This window comes from Trachymyrmex septentrionalis, unplaced genomic scaffold (genome assembly GCF_001594115.1).
Source record: "Trachymyrmex septentrionalis isolate Tsep2-gDNA-1 unplaced genomic scaffold, Tsep1.0 scaffold6, whole genome shotgun sequence".
NCBI lineage: Eukaryota > Metazoa > Arthropoda > Insecta > Hymenoptera > Formicidae > Trachymyrmex > Trachymyrmex septentrionalis.
In genome coordinates, this window is record NW_017305778.1 from 2,186,622 (window position 1) to 2,209,076 (window position 22,455).

Consider the following 22,455-nt stretch of genomic DNA (forward strand, 5'->3'; position numbering starts at 1 on the left):
TAATACATTCCACTTACAACTTCCATCTCTTCTAATTTTCCTCTTCTTAATTTTTCTAGTTAATATAAATACAGAAGGACAGAACACAGAGAAACATTCTGTTAGTAACGTACAAGAAAGTTTCTTTTACTTTCAAATTAAACTATAAAAAGTGGAAAATTGTCAGTGAATAATTATAACTCTTATTACACATAACTCTTATTACGAGTAAAGGTATTAAGTTATCTTTATAATATATTAAAAAAATGTTTATAACTTTATAATAATTATGTAAATTCAAATTAGAATTTGGAAATTCTTTACGACACGAAGATTTGCAATTAACAGCGGATCAACATTGTAATAGTCATACAAAAATCAACTATTTCACAAGAAATTTATATGGTTTCATACATTAAATTTTTTATATTAACTATCCATCGCACATTATTATTTAATGAACTGATATTTAATTTCTTATAATTTTTCAATTATAATTTTTAACTTACAATATTTAACTTTTAACTTAAAATTGTATAGTAGAACATACTGATGAAGACCGAATATCAGTCGAAACGTTTATGAATTTCAATTTGTAATGATTATTTTAAATATATGACATCGCAATAAATAATCGGTGTATTGGCTCCTATATGTATGCTCCTTTTTCAATTTTTCTTTACAAAAAGTCACATTTAAAAAAAAAACGAGAAAAAATTATATATACATAATTATATATATGTATATATATTTTTAATCGTATACTTTTTATATATGAGAAATTTTTTCTCATTTCTTTAAAATTGATTTTTTGTAAAAAAAACGATGCAAAAATTATACTTTTAATTATACCTTCTCATTATGTATTACTATTATTTTTTTTGTATCAAACAGAAATTTTATAAAAGAAAGAAGCATTACGTATGGACGTATTTCGTATATAATTATACACATTTATATACGTATATTTTTAGATAAACCATTTTTTATCGAATAGTGCTTTTTAACATAAATTAAATGAACATTATAAATTAAATGAAACTCAATGTCAGTAACTGTGTTACAGTTTTGCATCAGCACCGGATGATTAAATGAATCTATCAAAAGATTTTTTCCAATGTTATAATTTTAAATTTAATAAACAATACTATCTTTTCAGAAATTTTGCACACATATAAGTGAAATAGTTTGCATCAAAAGAATGTTGCAAATTATCAAAACGAGATGGAAAGTATGAACAAAATTAGCTTAATGTTAAATGATCCAGTTAAACAAGAATTAATGCGCAATATTATTTTAATTGCAAGAGTTTATTTTGTGTGTGTGTGTGTGTGTGTGTGTGTGTGTGTGTGTGTGTGTGTGTGTGTGTGTGTGTGTGTGTGTGTGTGTGCGTGTGTATGTGTTGCGCGCGCGCACGCAATATATAGCGCTTATAATAGAAATGTTAATGGAATTTCTTACTTCGTATAAATAGCACAGATGTTTCACTTGTTTACGCCGATCTTGCTTTTCCCAAATTCAATTCCGTAAATGTCTCGAAGCAGATCGACGCAATAGATGCTCACCCGTTACCACGAGTGTCGCATTGACGGTAATTTACGAGTAGACGCCATCGCGTGAGAATAATTACAGAACGTTTCAGTCCTGGCAACCATGAAGCGATGAAATGCATTCTGGGCCGAAATTTATTTCATTATTAACGTTTATTTCGTTATTAAATGTCACAATTTGTTTTGTTTCATTATTAAACGATATCGCGCGCAGAATTGCGAAGTTGGCGAAAATGTTGGCGAGAATCGCGGCTTAATTAATATCTGAAAACACCGGCACGATCAATTTTAAATAAATTAACGTTGGAACAAGGTACATCGGGGATCAGCAGAAATGCAAAATTAAAGGACGCATACATTATCGCGGAAGCAAAGGAACGCATACATTACCGATGCACGACCGGCGGTTTAAATCGACGACGAAAAACGCTGACAAAACGTGACGAAAATTTTCGGCGAGCGTACAAAAGCCAGATCGTTTCTACCTCGGCACCTTTCCCAATCTCTGTCGTGACACGCTTTAATTCCAATTATATGTAAATTTGACCGCAACCACCTGCGAACGTTTAATTGCCGATTGTTCGTTTGATTTTGAACTTTATTGTGCGGCCCTTTCGCGGAAAATCATCTAACATGCGTACAAGTACCTTATTTTGCGCTCAATTACGCTCCCTTGCACTCCGAATATCGCGTGAAACGATAGAATTACGCGACGGCAGGAGAAATATATTTTGCGGAATGTATTAGTATTTACCGATGATGACTATAAAATACGTTTATTTTTAGAGAGCCGTATAAGAAAATTGCTGAAGCGGAAATTAAGTGCCTTGAAAGAAATAATGTTGGGCACTCATAAATGTTACTATCCGTAATATCTTTATGCAGTTTTATATCTTCGATATTTGATACGTTACGTTGAAGGATGTATCAGATGTCTCTGCAAAAAGTAGCTGAAATTAGAAATTTATACTTTCCACAGAAAAATGAATATAAACCAAACATGTATAAATCAATTTAATAAAATTAATATTTGTATTTAATAATATAATTATATACGTTGAAAAAAAGAAAATTGTTCATTTGATTAAATTAATTACTTATTTGATAAAATTTAGTTTATCTATATTTCTTTCGTTGGAAAATGTAGATATGTATTTAAGTCAAATATAATATGATTGACTTATAATCAATATATACATTTTTCATCAAAGGTAATAAAGACGAACAAAATTAATTTAGTCAAATGAACAATTTTTTTCTTAGTTTATATAAATGGAAATTTTCTTATTTTGTCTTTTAAGAATGTATCTATTTCTTATTGATATAATTTTTTATCCAGATTCTAAATTGCTGCCGAATTTTTTGTGTTACTAATACAAATATAATATAGAAAAATTTATACTTTGTTCATAATTTTTTTCACTTTATTAATAAATACTTGTAATACATTCTTAAGAATTAACAATTTTCAATCTTTATGATACAATGCGCAGTTTAAACAAACCGGGAATACGATTAAACTGATCGAAAAGTTCAAGAAAATCAAGCAAATCTACAGAGATTATCGAGCTTCGCGATTTGACCTACTATATAAATTGCGACTATAAAAAGTCGTGCCGCGATTAAAACCTGCAAGAAACGAGCGATGGAGACGCGCGACGAATCCTATCAAGATAATTTACGTTCTCGGCTTGGGAAGTCAATATCAACGAAGGTTCGCGCAATAAAATTCAATCTTATCACATCGCGGAAAAAGAAGGAGATATTGCACACGCAGGTATTAAATCGCACGTATTATCTTATATATTATTCTTATTTTATTACGCGGTCACAAAATTACTTTATCTCACGCAAGCGAAATCGTTTGCTTGTCAACGTCGCTATGAAGTCTCCTTCATCAATATCTAAGCGTATCCAGGAATTTTTTTGAGGGAAAGTTTCATCAATTCTGTTGTTATATAAACAGTAATTTTTCTGTTGGGAAAAATGGTTAGTTGAAATAGAACATAATGAATATTGATATTTTCAGTGCAGGGAAAAAAATTGAAATAGATGCATAATAAAAATATTTATTTAAAGAATGCGTCTATATATTATTTGAAATAAATATTTTGCGTAATAAATATAAAACTACTATTTAAAATAAGTATTTTACCTAATAAATATAAAAAGCCAATATATTTATTATTTACATTAACAACATAACTTGAAAAAAATGTTTATTGGATATTTCGATATTTTAAATAGTATTTTTTATAGATCCATCCTTTAAATAAATTCTATTTTAACTTTTCTCCAGCACTGAATTTTGTGCATCATAGAAAACAATTTAGTGTCTTCAGCAAAACTATTTAGTTGAGGCATTTTTTAGCAACAATAAAATATTTTGTTTACATAAAAGAAAATTCAACTTTTACAATTTACTATATATACTTCAAATAACAAATATATTTGTTTAAATTAATTAAATAATTTAATTCGCATAAAATTACAATTTTGTTTGGTATATTTTAACCAAAAACTTTTGTTTGATGTATTGTATTTAATCAAATTTTTGTTTTTACGAACATAAAATTTTAGTTTATAGAACGAATTTTTCTTAATGTTAATAAATTATCTTTTTAAATATTTTAGAGCTTGAGATGTTTCCTTCTCTTATTTTCAATTTTGAATGAAAATAATATATAAATATTAAATTTTGTAAACTGTAATCTTTCTTTTTCTTGAAAGTTTAGACAAAATATACACTGTAAAAAATAAAACGTTAATTTTAACTTAAAAACTTTAGTGAATCTTCTGAATGCAAAAATGTTAAAATTATTATAACATTTTTGTGTTAATTTTAACATTTTTGCATGTCTCGGAAAGTCCACTAAACGTCTTTAAGTTAAAATTAACATTTTATTTTTTACAGTGTAATTATTAAAAACAAAATATGTAGTTACGTGAATAAAGTACTCATTAATATGTCAGCATATATTCAATTATTGGCTCAAAAACTTTGAGAAAATATTCCGTATGTATTGGATACTCTGGCAAAAAATTCTGATTAACAGAAGATCTGAAACCTACTTACATGATCATATAATATCGAGAAAAAATATTTTATACGACAACAAAAATTTATTCGGGATTGAAAGTAAATGTGTATTTTTTTTATAACATAAAATAAAAAAATGAATGGATTTAAATCTCCCACCTTACTATCTTTCCAGATACACTCATGTATATCCATTAACGAAATAAATTTTAGATTTTGAGAGATTGTTGTTATTTATGTAGTATAAAATTTTCAGCGCGTATCGCGCAACATCAGAGAACTTCCGGGAAACCTTCAGCGCTGAAAGGCCAACCGGAAGTGCTCTGGAACACCTCGTATCTCCGTTCACAACAAGGCCGAATTGTAGCGTTGCTTTTCGCGCAAACAAGACCATTAATTTTCAGACCGGAAATTGGTGGGTCAATAATTTGCCGCCTGCACACGAAGCGCGATGAATTTTCATTTTCCATTGCATGCGTCTTCGGCATCGAATGCACGATTGATTCGGGACAAGTGCCATATTCTCCTGGAACACTGACGCCGTGACTGCTGCTGCTGCCGCTAGTGGTAAAAATCAAGCGGCGATACGACACCGTTTGTTCCCATTTCTCTCCGCCTTTATCGGTCCGACCATACTGGACCGGTCGTTTCGGTAATGTGATTTATAGCGGCGGATACGCCGCGCACATGGCATTCCTCCACGCGGAAGTCACGTTCCGCCGCTGCATTGTTCCGATCCGAGTACGTTGAAAAATCGTCGTGGCATCGCTTCTGATCTCTCCTGTCAATGATGCAGTCGTGCGCCGTCGCGAACAAGTTTACTTCTCGTTGTAGATCCTTTATTTCCCTGCCGCATATACCTATATATTTTATCCTGTGTATATATATTTTCTTCTGTATATCTGACGGGTGTAAAAATAATGAAGAAATTCTTTCTAAATGTAAAGTTACGTGAAACGAAAATCAATAATTTTAAATTTAGATAAGTGAAACTGTGTGCTACATTAAAAATTTATTTTTGAAAAAGTTATCTCTTTCGAAGACGTGAGCTTTTGTTGCAAATTTTATTCTAAAGCTTTTTCAGAAAGAGAAAGAGAGTGAGAGAAAGAGGGGGGGAGGGGGAGGGTGAGGGAAAAGGAGAGAGGACCTATTCCATTATACACGCACGTTACGAGTTCTCTTCTTTAGATTTACAATTCGATTGTTAGTTCCTGAGAGAATAGCATTGTTCGATACAATGAATGGTCAACGAGTTCGTGTTGCAAAAATGACGATGCACTCGTTGCACGCGACATTTCACCTAGGACTGCAATTTTCCAACAGTTTCGTTTAACTTTCGTGGACAATTTCGTTTCCCCTCGCCCCGTGCACACGTCAGGAACACCCTGCCGTCATTCTATATGCAGTTTTTCACTTCTGCGACTAAGCGAAGGCTACATTCATTCCCTAAACGATTATTAGTTCACAATCACTTCGTCGCGGGAGCCTGTCGGCACGATTATATATAAGAGAAAAATACGAATTATCTGTTAACATCAACCAATAAATACTGACAGTAGTATTAATTTTTATACGTACAGTCAATATTGATGAATTAATGCAAAATATTAATGAAACTTTTATTGCGAAAAATATTACCTCATCTTGGCTGAGGTAATATTTTTCGTAATAAAAGTTTCTTATTTGAAATAAGGGGAGATTATATATACTCGCGATTGTCCGAACGTTTCAGCTCGCGATTATTAGCATCTCAGATTGATTGTGTCTTAATGTTCGAACGTTTCGGCGCACAATCACAATTGAAATTAATTAAATTCCTGAACTTAGAATATTATATTATTCGAAACTTTGATCGATCTTTAAGGCGCTCTCTATTATTATAATATAAATTTTATTATACTGATTAGTATTACTGATTGCAAAAGATTCGTAAAAGGATGGTCTTTTTATTTGGATATTTATTATAATTCGTTTAGTCGGATTATTATCGATATTTGAATATTTATTGCATACTCTCGTTTATTGCATTTTTTGTAGTTTGGAATTTGAATGCAATTAACCCGTTTGTGGCGCAGTGTTTTCGTTACAAGCTAATTTTAGGAAATTTGCATTGCAATTATGGCATCGATTTCACGTTGTTCTTTTTTGAATTTATTCTCGAGCCATTTTTCTCCTCCTCGTTCGACAGCACGTCACATTTATTTCGCTGAAGTCATTCGTATACGTTACACGATCATCAATCGTCGTTTCGGAATGAGAACGAACGAAGTCCTTCTTATTTACTTGTCGAAAAAAGACAGCACTTTATTTGGGTCCATTTGAGAAACGAATTGATGAATAAGATAATTAGATTTCGTTCGAATTTGTGTGTGGGTTTTTCTTCGAACTCTTCGCAATAGCTTTATTATCGTATCTAAAAATCTAAAATAATCAATTTAATCTGATAATTACTAAGATGACAATTTAATGACGATTTTGATAAAATTCATTATTTCTGACAGTTATATATATATATATATATATACACAAATAGGCTGTATTTATATTTTCTGCATTAATGTACAAGGTAAAATACTCGTATTAGATCTATTCGTGTATTGATCTGTTTTGCATTTTTTGCACTCAGAATTTTCGCTTTTTCTCTCTCCCTCTAACATCTAAATATATTTATCTCGTTTTAAGTGCGAAATTTTTGGGGATTTTAGATAATACGAAACAACGGAACAAATCTATTCTCTTCAAATGTATTCTATCAGTTGATAAAAAACTCATCTAAAAGCAAATCTTGATATTTAATTGAATATACGATATAGAAAGAATTTATTTTTTATAAAAAAATGTAATTTAAAATATTTTAATTTTTTTTCTTCATGTTAACAAATTTCAATTGTACATAGGTGGTTCAACTTCTTTCTGAAATTTTCGATTTCCAAGAAACAACGAAATCCCACATAGCAATAGGGGAGAGTTCCCTCTACTAAGTATTTGATGGCAAAAGAGACGTTTTAGACATAGAGTAAGGCAGAGAAAAACTTGTATATATAACTTAAGACTCTCCCTAACTTAAAATACTCCCTATCCACTCCCTATATCCACATCTAAAACTGATTTAACCGCATTTATATATATATATATATATGTCTTGTTATCTACCATCAGCTACAGAATAGAAGCGTTCTGAGGCGTGATTATAAAATAATAACTGCAAACATAATAGGAGTTGGATGTGCAAACTTGAGTAAAGCTGTGTCATTAAGTTTTCGATTAAAAGGATTAAATTTTCAAAAATTGTACGATGTTTGCAAGTCCAATTCAGTTCAACACGCTTTCTAAATTTCAAGTGTATGAATGGTGTAGTAGAAGTTAGAAATAACCGCGAGAGAAGGTCGACTATCTTTATCGACACCAGCTCAAAAACTTCTATTCTGCAGGCATAGCATTGTTGTAAAAACGATGGGAAAAGTGTCGGTCAGAGGGCGAGTACTTGAAAAAAGAAATCTAAATTGGGCACTATATATGTACATATATACATATATCTATATATAAGTTTGCTATAGCTTTTTATATTAAAAAACCTTAAAAAAATTTTTGAAGTTTCTCTAATTACTATATGTACTTAGCTTACTAATTACTATATATATATAAAATGTATCAATTATAGTGTTAAAATATATTTATGGAAAAAAAAAATTAATTAGATAAAGTTTTACTTAACTTAAAGACCGTAAATGTCTCTGTTGAATTTTATATAAAAATTTTTTATTTTTATAATTTTTTTAAATTATCATTTTACTAGTTTTCTAAAATTACCAGGTAATTTACCATAATCTACCAAGTAAGTTACTGTCAGATCGAGTCATTTTCATCCCTAATCATATCTTCGCGATTGAAAGGATATAATCTGAATAAAATATGCGAAATGTTTATAATAAAGTTTGTATATGATCTACGTAAAATTTTATATGTAGAAGACAATAAAAGAAGTTATTAATTAATTATAAGGAAAAAATAATTTAGGCACATGAGTGAAAGAAAGCAGAGTGACAGAAAACGAAATAGAATGACGTATAAAAAAAGATAAAACAAAATCGTGTGTAAACTTCGTTTCGTGCGAAAGGTAACCTCATGCTTTGAGCAAAAATAGCATGGTCGGTCGTGGATCAAAGCTATTGCGAGAGGGATCATGTTTTCCTCCGATTCGCGACGAATGTTCCTTCGAATTTCCGTGCTCGTAAGAGTCGTAAAAGCCTCCATTTCTGAAGAGCTCTCCTCGTCATTTCGTTCGCGGAAGCTACAGAAATGATGGTCGCGATGGGCAAAAGGAGGAGGGGTGCAATACTTCGACGGGGATATGCTTTCGATATTTGCAGACTGTCGGTACACGTCACGATGGCATACTGCACCAACAGATTCATGGCAAATCGGAAAACGACCGACAGCTGTGACGAATATCTCGCTACCGTGGTTTTTCGCGCCGCTGTCCGGAAATTTTTTTCTCCCGTAAGCTCGTACCGCCGTCGCATACGCGTCTGCGAATCGATATCGACGGGAAGTGAATTCGAAATTTGTTGTAAACAAAGATCGTGATATTTTTTTTGTTGACAGCTCTCGAAAATAGTTCATTTTGAACTCTGTACATATAATCAACTTTATTTTATACCAAAATATATATATAATACATATATATTACGAATCGTGGCACTTGAAATTTTTTAAGAATTTCAGTTTTGTAAAAGACGAAATATTCCTTGATAATTAATTGTGCATCTCATTGAAACGACATTATTCTTGTACAAAAATTTACTTTATTGTCAAAAATGTTTACAATATTTTAAAATTATAAGTTTGTAGAGAAACACAGAAAATATGAAATTATTATTCCGCCACCGCATGAAATATTAATCTATGGTTTTAAAATAAAATTTGACATTATACAAAGAGAATTCTTATAATATACACGTTCCTTTTTATTTCTATGCAGAAACATAGAAAATATAGAAAACTTAAGAGAAACGAAAAATATATTTTATTAGTCTAAAAAAAATTTCAGAAAGTATTTAACATTGATTCAAGATCAAGAATTAGTTAACGTCGAATGCGACATAGAATACGGCGATTATCGCCTATCATAAAAATATATAGCAGGTATTAATACATAGGTATGTACTTACATAGATATGTACAATACATAAATATAAGAATTATTAATTCTTACATAGGTATGTACAATACATAAATATAAGAATTATTAATTCATGCGGCTTTTTACTCATTCTTTACGAAATATCTCAAATACGAAGATTCACAAATGTAATGTACGCCTCATTAATTAAATAAGAGCGGCAGATGATATAGATCAACGAATGTTTAAGTCTATCTACAATTTCTAATATTAAAAGAACTGAGAATATTATTCATAAAACATACGTATGTTCCTACCTATTCAATTTTAATTAGGAATAAATTAAGATGAGTAAATACTCATTTAAATATTCTTGAGCAGTTTTATGTAGAATGAAAAATAATTTGATTTGTTCAATGTTTATAAAGAATGGCTTTTGCAATGAATCAGTATTTTAAATATGAATTTATATTTTTAATATTCAGTATGTCTCCATATGTCAAAACTTTGGGAGCGCATAGTTGATTGATAAACTAAGAAAAAAGTCCTAGAAATTTGCTTTGTTTTGAAAAAAATCGCAAAAAACAAAGATAAAAAAAACTGAAATTAAGAGAACAATTGAAGACAAAATTAAAAAAATTTTTATCGGATTTTTTTGATCAAAGAGCTGTATATTTTACTCGAAAGTAGTCCAACATCAAAAGAAATTTACATTTTTCCATTTATTTATTACTTATATTTATTTACATATTGTATTTCCTTAATGAAGGTATTGTCCAAAATGTTGGTCTCTTGCAGCAAAGTAAGCATTGCATGTAGCACTGACAGCTTAATTGTATTGTACCCAAATACTGTTCCGGTGACATTTAGTGCATTGCAGGCACGATTCTGTCTCTCAGTTGCTCTCTTGAATCAATTGACAATGAATAAAGCTTCCTGTTTCAGCCTCTCCTCACATAAAGAAGTTTAGTGATACCAGATGATGTCAATTGGGCTAAAAAATTTTTTTTTAATTTTTTACTTTTTGTGATTTTCTCAAATCGCAAAATAAAGCAAAAAATAAAGAATAAATTTCCAAAGAATTTTTTTACTTTATCGATCCTTCATACTCGAAGTTTTGACATTCAACTTAGAAACACTATACATATATTTAGAAACACTATATTATATATAATATAAGTAAATTTTTCCGTTTTAATCAGTTCTTAAGTCACTTGCGTAAAAGATTGTATTTTCGTACATGAACAAATATTACGGAACGAAATTCGAATGTATTATTTTTATGAACAAAATTCTTAATTATCATGGTGTTTCATCGATTCTCTGCAATTCTGTATCGCTTTGGCACTCCCCACGGGGATCGACAGCTTGATAACAAACGATATCTCGCAAAAAATAGAAGGAATATCCTGTCCTGAAAAGACGAAGAACGACGGGATATCCGATCCTTTCATTCTTAATCCATCATTTATCCTCACGAAAGTTTTTTCCGCACGAAGGATCATATAGGGTGAAGAAAAATTAGTTCCTCTTGTTTCATAAAACTGTAAAAGTTTTATTTGAAATGTTATTCGATAGATATTTGGTTCTGGATCTATTTGGAAATTATGATATTTTATAGAAAAAAACAGCATATAATATAATGTTGGGTCAGAATAAAAATTTGTAGGACTACGAACTTCAAAATTCGTACAATTGTAATTTAAAAATGAACGAAATTTAAACTTAAAATGAAGGTTTTAAAGTTTAAAATCTCTAATTTCAAAAGACTATTATATTTTTTGAGTTGCTATGAGTTTGATAATTTTATATATAGAAAACTACGAGCTGGATAAAATGGGAAACTTTCTTCTCACTTCGTCTGTAATTTTTCATGACAGACTCACAAGACTGTCACGTGCTTAAAAAAAATCTTTCAAAAATTTTTAACGAAAAAGCTTAATATTTTTCTTACAAAATCTTTTTTTAAAAGTATTTCTAAGATTTTTTTATTACTGAATTATTACGGATTAAATCAAAGTAACATTTTGATTGCTTATAATTTAAAAATCATTATACTATAAATAACAAAACAAATTCCTAAAGTTGAAAGGAATATATCAAAATTGATCCGTAATGGTCAATTAAATAGATTTTCATGAAACTTTTATTAAACGTTTTACTAAATCAAAGAAACATACTGGTAAATGAATTTTAAGTAGAGCTGACTGGGAGAGTCAATAAGTATGGCGATTTGGAATAGAATTACACCGCCGACTTTTTCTATCGATTCTTCAATCCTGTGAACTTTGCAGTACGTTTTTTTATATTGAAAAAAATATACTAAATTTTAATAAATATTTTTTGAATAGTTCTAAGTAAATATTTACAAAATGTAAACATATATTTATTTTATAAAAGTCATTAATTTAATTTGCCTTTTTTATTAAGTAAATATTTATTCACTATAAATAAATATTTTTAATTCATATTTTACTATTCAAAGAATATGCATTACGATTTAATAAATTTTGTTCAGTATCATTCGAATAGTCTGCTTTCTCTAGTCATTTTTACTAATTTTTTTCCAAATTTTGAAAAGTAGATTCCATTCTGCCATCGTATTATCCTAGTCTTTACACAAAATCATTCTTTAGTTTCATAAAAATCTGTTAACCACTTTAGACCAATTTTAGTACACTTCTTTGCTCTATTAAATATTATAATTGTATAATATTATATTTGTCAAAATTTTTTGAAAAACATGTAAATATGATATAAATAAAGTAGTGCTACGAACTTTTGTTAAAACTTTTGTTGTACGAACCAATATGAGCATTTAGTTACATAATTATAATCGTGTTTTGCTGCCCGTATTGAATTCCATTTAGAAAAAACAAAAATTATAAAAAAATATGTCATGTAAAGAATGCACATCTTAAAATATTCTCTCATATTTCCATTGTGTCAAAAACAAATATACAGCTTGTTTTCATGCATTAATCGCATCCAGATTTGCATTCACCGCAATTGTGTTTCAATCCCTGGTTACAATAGCATGTAATATGTAATCGTCTCAGGCAATTATCGAATTGTCCCAAATTTGTAATCGATTCGCAGCCAAATATACATGGTCGCCGATTGCAAATATTGCCAAGCGAAGCGATCGAACAATCGTAACGACTCCGATTGATTGGTCGACGCGAGGCGTCGAGTCATAGGCAGTTTGAATAGTCGAAAGCTGCCAAGTCATGGATCTATTTACACTCTCAATCGGCATTTACATTCGGATGTAAATCTGACGAAGTAGGCGGTTTTGGCGGAAGTTCGAATTCCCTTTTGACAGCTCCTCGTCGCTTTAACCAATGCCGATTCTCGTGCGATTTAATCGCAGACCTCGTTCAATCGTAATGACGAAGTGAACGTCACCCTGTCTCATCCCGAACTCTCGTCCCTCTCGCTTTGCACACATTTATCGTACGTAAACTTTCCAGATCGCGCAAAACCGAAGGAAATCGAATTCTGCGCCGTCGCACTCATTTATCTAGTGCTCACGCTGCGTTCTTTTGTTCGCGTTATCGATGCCATGCCCCGTGCCAGGCTGACGGATAAGAAACGATAAGGCAGCCGTAACGGTCTATAGAACGTCACCTTGAGAGAGAGAACAATTTTGCTCGTAGCCATCGATGGAATATAGAAGATAAGCATGACGGGAGATCTCGATGGTCTTCATAAATGCATGAGAGATTCTTGACTGTATTTTACAATTTTCTGACGCTACTTTTATTCTGTCGTTCATTCGTGCGACTTGTGTTATTAACATTCAAATATATTTTTGATGCAAAATAAAAATTTCCTGCATTTTTATGTACTTTGATGTTCATCCTCCGAATATTACAGCATATTTAATTTTTAAAGCCAAGAGCAGAAAGCATTGATTTAAAGATATTAAAGCCAGTCTTTGGCGCATGGTCTAGTCGCCGTTCAATATTCTTCTTAGGAGATCGCGATTATGAAATATCGGAGATATTTAATTAAACGTATGGAAGTGCGAGCGGCTATATTGAAATTTTTAGCATAAATATAAAATATTATTCGTGTTCGTCGTACGTATCAGTATTTATCTTGGTATCTATAATATTCATCTTGTTTCTAATATTTTTTCACGGATATTTAAACAAAATTGTAGGTTTTTTTAGATTCGTACGAGACATAACGGAGAATGGTGAACAGTCAATGTTCTATCTTTTAATTTTTCAGCAGATCAGAAGTATTTTTCTTGGAATTAACTTTACCCGAGATAAATATTTTAGATCCGATCCATTTGATCGTTGCCGAGGAAGATAAGTTGTTCGCAAACGCGGATAAATCTTCAACTATTTTAAGCCGAAAATTACTTGGGATAAACAAGCGGGTTAAAATTACGTCAAGGTCTGATCGTTGCGATTTTGTTAACGTCCGAAAAGGAAGGCTGTGGCTGTGATTTACAGACGGCAATGTTGCAAAGCGTCAATCTCCGCGGCTCATCTAAATATAGAAGACTAATGGAATTGAGATAAATTCAACAAGCCAGCAAACATTGTGCCATCCGCGTGATCCACGTTGATTGCTAGTTTCACGGCCGTTGATAGATAACGACATAAAAGGGAGAAGTTCTCCCTAATCTATAATGGACTTTCTACAATAAGTCATTACCTAAGCTTTAAGCCTTAAGCCGTAAGAAATTAACTAATCACAATCGAATATGAGAAAAATAATCGACTATAATTGGTCAATTTTTTAAGGCTTAAAACTTAAAGCTCTGATAACTTTTATGAGTTTATTATAAAAAACCCATAAAATTAACATGGCAATTTTCTAAAAAATACGCGAAAATGCAATGACAAAACAAACGTTTCTACATATTTTTTGAGTGATATGACGTAGTTTTTAACAATTTTTTTTTAAACTTCTTTGTTTAAGTGACAATTATAATAATTTTTTAAATAAATATATAAATAAATATATAATAGTAATTTTTGAAATAAAGTTAGTTTGTTTTTTTTTTGTAATTGATTGAATAGTCTTTTCTTAAATCATTCATGATAATAACTTGAAAATTGTATATTTTGAGTTGTGTCACTTTTGAAGTACAAGTAGGTATGGTAATAATATATCCTATAATCGCCCGTAAAAGTTTTATTTCGCAGAAAATCATTAATTTTTAATCTTAAATAACTTCTTGACTTAAGTTGTCAAACTTAAACAGTAAACAAAGTCAAAGTTAGTTTGAACGAATACGCTTCTGCATTTCAATGCAGGACTTTACGAAACATCCTGTTTACGGCATTCATTCCTTTCTAATATAGTGTACGCATGACATCACGAAACGTTATACAAACGGAAACTCTTGCAGACTAGCTTCATAAATTCACAGCGAGAAGTTTATCAAAGCAAACGGGAAAGAGTTGTCGTTCGCAACCCTTATATTACAACAGTTCCCGCGGATTGTGGGTTTCTCGTATTTATCAATTTCACGAAAAGCTCGGGGGATTTTTTCACGGGTAGTAGTGACGGAGCGAGCTTCCATCAATCCTCCGACTTGTGTGTTCTGAAAGTGCGGCACTTATGAGTAGAAATGACCTGCCATTTGGGCGGAGGTCTGTATGAAATGTTCGCACTGGAGATTGCACGTCGATTCGGTGCGGAAATAAATTGCGGCGACGTCGAATCGCCCTTCATTCCATTTTCATTTCGAGAGATCAACGCACCTCGCGACAGAGAGGTGCGAGATACAAGTTCCGAATGATCCCACTGTGCGCGACCTACATGTCAGAGCGGTAAATCCTTCCGGGTACGCGTGGTGATTAATTGTTCGATTAACTGCACAAAGGACGAGATGAAATTGGCAACGAGTGTATTCATTTCTTTTTTTTTTCCAGCTATTTTCGTGCGCAAAATAGCTTTCAAGCTTGTTCTCGCGAATGTTTCGAGTTGCGCGTACAAAACAGTAACTGATAGGTGAGAGAACCCGTATGTCGTTTTTTGCTTTGCAGGAACAGTGAAGTAACTGAATCACCACTATCGAAAACTTCTTTTGTTCAGAAAACACAAAGCAATGCGAATAATATTAATACAATAATCAATTAATTACACCAAGATATATTTAAGATATATTTAAGAATATATTAGGACAGTACATTATTCAATATTAGAAAAGAATTGGTGATTACTCAATCCCTTGAGTTAAATAATTTTGTTATTTTTAACCTCTATATGTGTCAAAATGTAAATCAATTTATTTCTGTGATTTATTTCAAAATACACGGCGTCCTTATTAACATATGCATTTTGTAAGTAATGCTCTGAATCAAATTTAATGCATTTTCTCGAGTTAAATTGTTTAACTTCATTATTTTAGTGAAATTAATGAGCAGTGACGCCATGACCTATAAATGATTGAATATAACCCAAATAGAGTATAATTGAACATTATGAATTTTTAACAGTGTAGTCTCTTTAACAGTGGCTGAAATTAGAAATTTGTACTTTACATATAAAAATGTTATACATGAATAATTTAAGCTCTGAAGAAAATATGAATTAAAGAATATGAAAAATAATTATAAAAATCAGCAGTAGATACATATACTTAAAACTATTCTCTTAACATGTTACATTATTGTCACACTAAAATAAATTTAAGTATACATATATTTAGTACCCTTATAGTTATTTTTCATATTCTTTTGATGAATGTTATTACATGAAACAATTCAATAAGATCAATATTTGTATTTAATAATTACAATTTTATAGTTAAAATAAACCTTTTTTTATTTTATTTTAATTATTTTTTAAAAATGTAAATTTTTTAAAACATGTCTACTTATAATCTTAATCCAAATTCTAAATCGCTGCCAAATCTTTTACATTACAAGTACAATATAAAGGAATCTACAATTTTTATGATATCTTTATTTTGTTAAAAAATACATGTAATATATTTTTTAATAATTATTTGTAATACTTATTGTAGAAGTACCAAAAAATACAAAAAGTATATATTTTTTTCAAGAACATAAAAATTTTCTTTTACCTAATAATCTGAAATTAGATATTTGTCTTATAATAAGGAAGACGTAAAAATAGTAGGTTTTAATAGTAATGTAGAAAATCTAATATATATATATATATATATACATATACAAAATCGCTGATATTAAAAATTTGTTAATGCGGAAAATATCGTAATACGGATATAAGGAGAAGGTAATGGCGATCATATCCTTAATCAGTCTCTGACGTGAGACGTTATTGGGTTCTCGACACATGGACGTGAAGATGGTCTCGAGCTCTAAATCGAGGAGAATCGCAGGAAACTAGAAGGCGGGGAGGGTCTATCGATTTCCCAAGCCCGGAAGGTCTAGCTTTAGGAGGAAGAGGCTTCCCTCGAGAGGTTTCTCTCGCCATTTCCCTTTCGCAAGTACGGAGGAGGGCTACTAGGAATCCATCTCGCGGTAAGAGAAGCGACCGCAGAATATCTTTTTGTCGGTTTCTATTTTCCAAGAGAGTCACGATTTCTCGAATAAGTCTGGATTATGAATCGCAGAAACTGCAAGGAAAAACGCTCTGCAAGCTAAGGAATTGTAAAAAGTCGTAAAGAATTAGACCTTCTTTTCTTATAAGTTTCATTTTGTTTTACGAGTGTACTTCGAGACACTCGTATATATTTCGCGTCATCGCATAATTTAATTGTCGAGACCGCCAATTGTATATTTGGCGACTCTGAATATTTTGCTTAATTACCAACACACTTGTCTTGTACTTCTTACTTCATTTCGAAAATTCGCACGTTGCGATCATGTAAAATTTTTAATTATCGCGTGAAGTACTTAAGTATGTAATAAAGAATACTAAGAGAAATAATTTTCTGTCTTGTATATGACACGAGATGTTTAAATAATAATAATAACGAAGACAACTTTTAATTGAAGATTTACTTGCGGCATATATCTACATTCAGTCTTTACTTGTAAGAAAAATCTCGTGCATTTTATTAAACTGTGAAAATTTTTTATGTAAAATAATTGAAAGTATTTCAGAATTTTTACAATTTTCATATCTCATAATTTTTATAATTTTCATAATTTTTAATATATTTTTCTAACGTTTTAATTAGGCTTATTTAACTTTTTTTATATATTCAGGAAATTTTACTAAATAATTGGAATTGTTCGAGCATCAGTTCATTACGATTTTAGTTACTTCGAAATAATTCTGATAACTTTTTTTTTTACAATGTTACAAATTTTCTAACTTATAAATAGAATATTGAGAGTCCTAGTTTTTCTCGGCTTTCTTGTCAGATTTCAATAGTCGAAGAAAGTTCTTTCCGAGTACGCTTTACGCTCTACAAAGCGAAAGTTTTCCATGAAAGTTACAAAGCGAGCGAGTTGATGTAACGTATGGATCCGTTTGTTGTTCGCCGGATAGGGAAGCAAAAGTAACAGTATTTGCTAGATTCCGAGAAAAACAACGATGTCATATTTTACTGGCGATCCTTTCGCGTCATCGCCAGAAGTTTCTTTCGCCAGGTTTCGCTATCATCGATTGGAGCTTCTTCCGATCCCGTGCTCTATTCTGCTGTTCCCCCGGCGCCAGCGGGGATCTTCTGATCCCCTTATCCTGAATAAACTTCATTTTGATGGAAGCGAAGTAATTTTTACGGGCAATCTTAGGCGTTCGTGATCGACTTGCGATAATGGGATTGATAATGGAATTGGCTGCGGCCGTTCGCAAATGTCGTTATAATAAGTTTATGATAATTGATTCGGCAGGAAAATTGTTAGATCGAAACATAAAGAAAATATTGAATATTATAATGTGAGCTGTTGTAACATAATTTTATTTATGTCAAAGATTTTTTTTACATAATATTGTTTACATATACCTACTGTTAGATATCAAAAGAGAAATAAAAATTAACCCAATTCCTTGAGTTAAAAATATTTCATTATTTTTAACATCCATGTGTGCCAAAATTTAAGTTAATCTATTTTTCTGTGGTTAGTTTTAAAGCAAACAGCATTTATTAACGTATGCTCTTAGTAAATAATAAATTAAAATTGAGTCGAATTTAATACATTTTTTTGAGTTAAATTGTTTAATTTTGTTGTTTTAATTAAATAAATATGCTGAGTATAAGAGCAAGAATAGAATAGGGGCGAGAATAGAAATAATTAAAAATAACCCAAATTTGATATAATTTGACATTATGAATTTAACTGTAATATTTTGTACACAGTATTTTTCTATCTTGTGCATTAAAAAAATATTAAGTTTTAACAAATATTTGTTCGAATAATTCTAAATAATTTACTAAATGTAATCATATATTTATATTTATAAGAATCAATAATTTGATTTAATTATCTTTTTTTATAGAATCACACAACAATATTTATTTGTAAATAAATGTTTACTTAGTACTATTTAAAGAAATATATATTAAGATTTAGCTATTTTTTTAGTATGTAATTTTCTTTTTTATCGTAATACAAAATCGTTATATCTGACCATAAAATTTTTTATGTTTCAGTTTTTAGCCGGGGGCGATCATGACAGGAACATACCGGAGATCGGTGAGTACAGCTAGAGTGAATAATGCTTTCTATTGGTTTCATCTTCTATCATCCGTTATCCTTTTTTTTTCTTCCTTTTTTCCTGTATATTTGTAAGATTATTCTCGTTATATACTTGGAATTTATTTCAAACATTTTATTTTGCTGGAAATTTGTGAACTTTTGTTATCACTGAATTAAACAAGCTAAACACGTCAAATTTATTTGCATTAATTGACGATTAAATTAGCAATGCAAAAGAATAAGTCTAGCGAGAAAGTGAATTTTAACGAGAAAAGAAAATCTAGTTATAAAAATATTTACAATATAATTTATACAAAATATTTACAATACAATGGTATAATGAAAATAATACAGCAATATCTACACAAACAATGAATATACATATCTTATGTTATGCATAGACGAGAAATACATATAACATACATATGTCAGTTACTTATGAAAGTAACAAGAAGTGATGGGAGCTTTTCTGTGTCAAGTGCACTTAGCGTAATTTAAAAGTATCGCCGACTTTACATATTGCCAATAACTGGTCACATGAGAATTAAACCAGCGCGATATGCATATTCAATGAATTATTACGTTGTTAACCGGTAGGATCAATCTCCATAAATTTTGTGTTCGGCAAACAGAGAGTGAAATTTTAGAGGAAAATGCGTGCAAAGGTAAAAATCCTTTACTTTCGATTTAGCATAAGATATTCGGCGGATGATAAATCGTCGCTATCGTATCGAAAGTTCAACATTCTTACTCCCCGTAGCCGGGAAACTTTAAACGCATCGCATCGTGTGTTTCGTATACATCGTTGATCACAATGAACGATCATCCGTGCACACCACGCGGGCGGGGAAAATAGCCGCGGCGTCTTACGAAAATATTTATGGAGCAGTATCGAGCGTTTGAATTACTTTCCAAGATCGACGAAGAAATATCGGTGGAAATATAATATTTTAGCAGAGAATCTCGTTCAGCGGTTATTAAAATCACACCACTTACATTCACGCGTTTATTAAAATCTCGCTTACGCTCTGCTTAAATCTCATTAGAATTTGGGAGAATTCCACGTTGATGATAACATTCAAAGATATAATTATCGCTTTATTCTGCGGTTATATGTTCTATATATATATTTTAAATTTATTTCAAGCTCTTTTTTCAGGAAATTACGGAGATCCATTTTTGAAGCTCATTTTAAGCTGAGAAACTATAACGTTAATAACTTTGTTAACGTTATTAACTTTATTCACGATACGCTTGTTAAAGGATATTTCACGTGTAGCCATCGAATATTCACGCGTCGACAGCTGACAATGGTCCGTTCAACCACGATACCGTCCTCGTTATTCACGCATCATTTGTTTCGTATCCCACTAGGTCTCCCATTATATTCCTGATATCCCGTCAGAAACGTCAGCACATATCGGAGAAAAGAAACGCGTAAGACATACAAAACAACAAGCTGAAAGTATTCTCGCGAAACTGTTATCCGCTTTTACGAAACGTATATTAAGATAACGAGATTTTTATTATGCGAATGTAATACATCTTACAGCATAGATATATATGAAGTTTGCAATTAGAGATACATAATAAACGAAATTAATGTGAGAAAAAATCTAGATATTATTGTATTATCGAATTATACAAAAAAAATATTATATGAAATTATACAAAAATTATGCATTATCTCTAACAAACTTGCAGCAATTTCCGTGACAAAATTATAAAAACGCAATTACGGAGTATTATGAAATAATCAGATAAAAACAGGGATAATTTAAAAGAATTATTATTATTATTATTAGGCGTTAGGAACTCGAAAGCTCATTGCCGCAAATACCAAATCCCGCCACTGTTCCCGTCCCTGAGCAAGATCCCTCCATTTGTGACCCTCGTACCCTCGTAAAATAAAGAATAGGCATAATTTTTAATCCGTCCCACAATTTATTTTGATAAAATGTAATTAAAATAATGAGCCATTGCATAAATAATAATTTATACAATTAACGAAATACTGAAATAAATAACGATGACACTATCTTTTACAAAATTCGTATTGTTGTTAATTAAATACACATATAAATTACAAACACAAACATTTTCAAATTAATCATCACGTAGAACTTACACTTTCGACGCGACTCTCGCATGTATTTCAAAAGCGTTTCATCATAAACAATTTATTGTTGCCCAATACTCAGGATGACGATTCAATGCGCAAACAATTGCATTGTTAATATTATGATCAAATACGGATTGTTTTATGGAAGATTTATAATTGTGTCGGAAGGATAAGTCTGCGTTGAATCCTAATGGCATTCTGGACATGATTCCATTTTAGTTGCGCAGCTTCCGGCGGGTGGACAGCCTCGCTCGTTAGCTTCTAAAGCCGCAGCTTTGTAACCCGAGGTTGACTTCCAATTTGCCTAGTACGTGGACATTCGGACATACAAGCCGAAGGATCATGCGCCGACCGATTTCTATTTCCGACGATTGTTTACATAGTTCCCTGTGAATTGCTACTTTGCATACCGGGTATCCATGCTAGTAAGGCTAACATGGCACCGGCATTACAGGAACGTCGAGCTGCTGCGCTCTCTCATAGAGATATTACACATTCACGATGCCCGATTACAACTGATCTTGGCGAATTCAGGAGTACTAATTGACGTTATGTACAGCGATTGAAGCCCTATTCACATAAAAGTGCGAATTTCCGTCGTCAAAAAGTTTGCTTTTCAAAAACTTTATCTATATCAAATATACTATTATATCTAATCTAATTAAACTTATTATTGCACTCTAAAAAATATGGATGTGGATTTAACATCATGGGTGTTAAATAATTTTATTTCAATTCTTATCGATGATATTGATATAAATTCTAACATGTGGGTTTAATTCTTTGAGAACAGGAGCTTTCTGATAAAAGAACCTAAGAAATATCTTGTTTTCTATAAAAGTGATCGGGATCGCCGGATTGGAATTTGATTCTGGCCTCAGAATTCTAAAATTTAAATAAAAAAAAAATCTGATTATTGTGAAATTCGATTTTAGGAGATTCTTGGTATTGTTGGATTTGAATCTCTTACAAACGTAAAATAGCCAATTTAATACTGGCCCAGTACGCGGGCATTTATTACTGTAAGCAATTTATTA

At 31.1% G+C, this 22,455-nt stretch overlaps 1 protein-coding gene across 1 annotated transcript in view; it reads left to right on the forward strand.

Moving 5' to 3' along the window:
- Positions 1-22,455, forward strand: part of LOC108752349 (transient receptor potential-gamma protein) — a 113,220-nt gene that overhangs the window by 33,161 nt on the left and 57,604 nt on the right. The window contains exon 2 of the mRNA XM_018493138.1: positions 19,251-19,293. The gene's annotated coding sequence lies outside the window, so the exon portion shown is untranslated. The remainder of the gene's footprint in view (positions 1-19,250; positions 19,294-22,455) is intronic.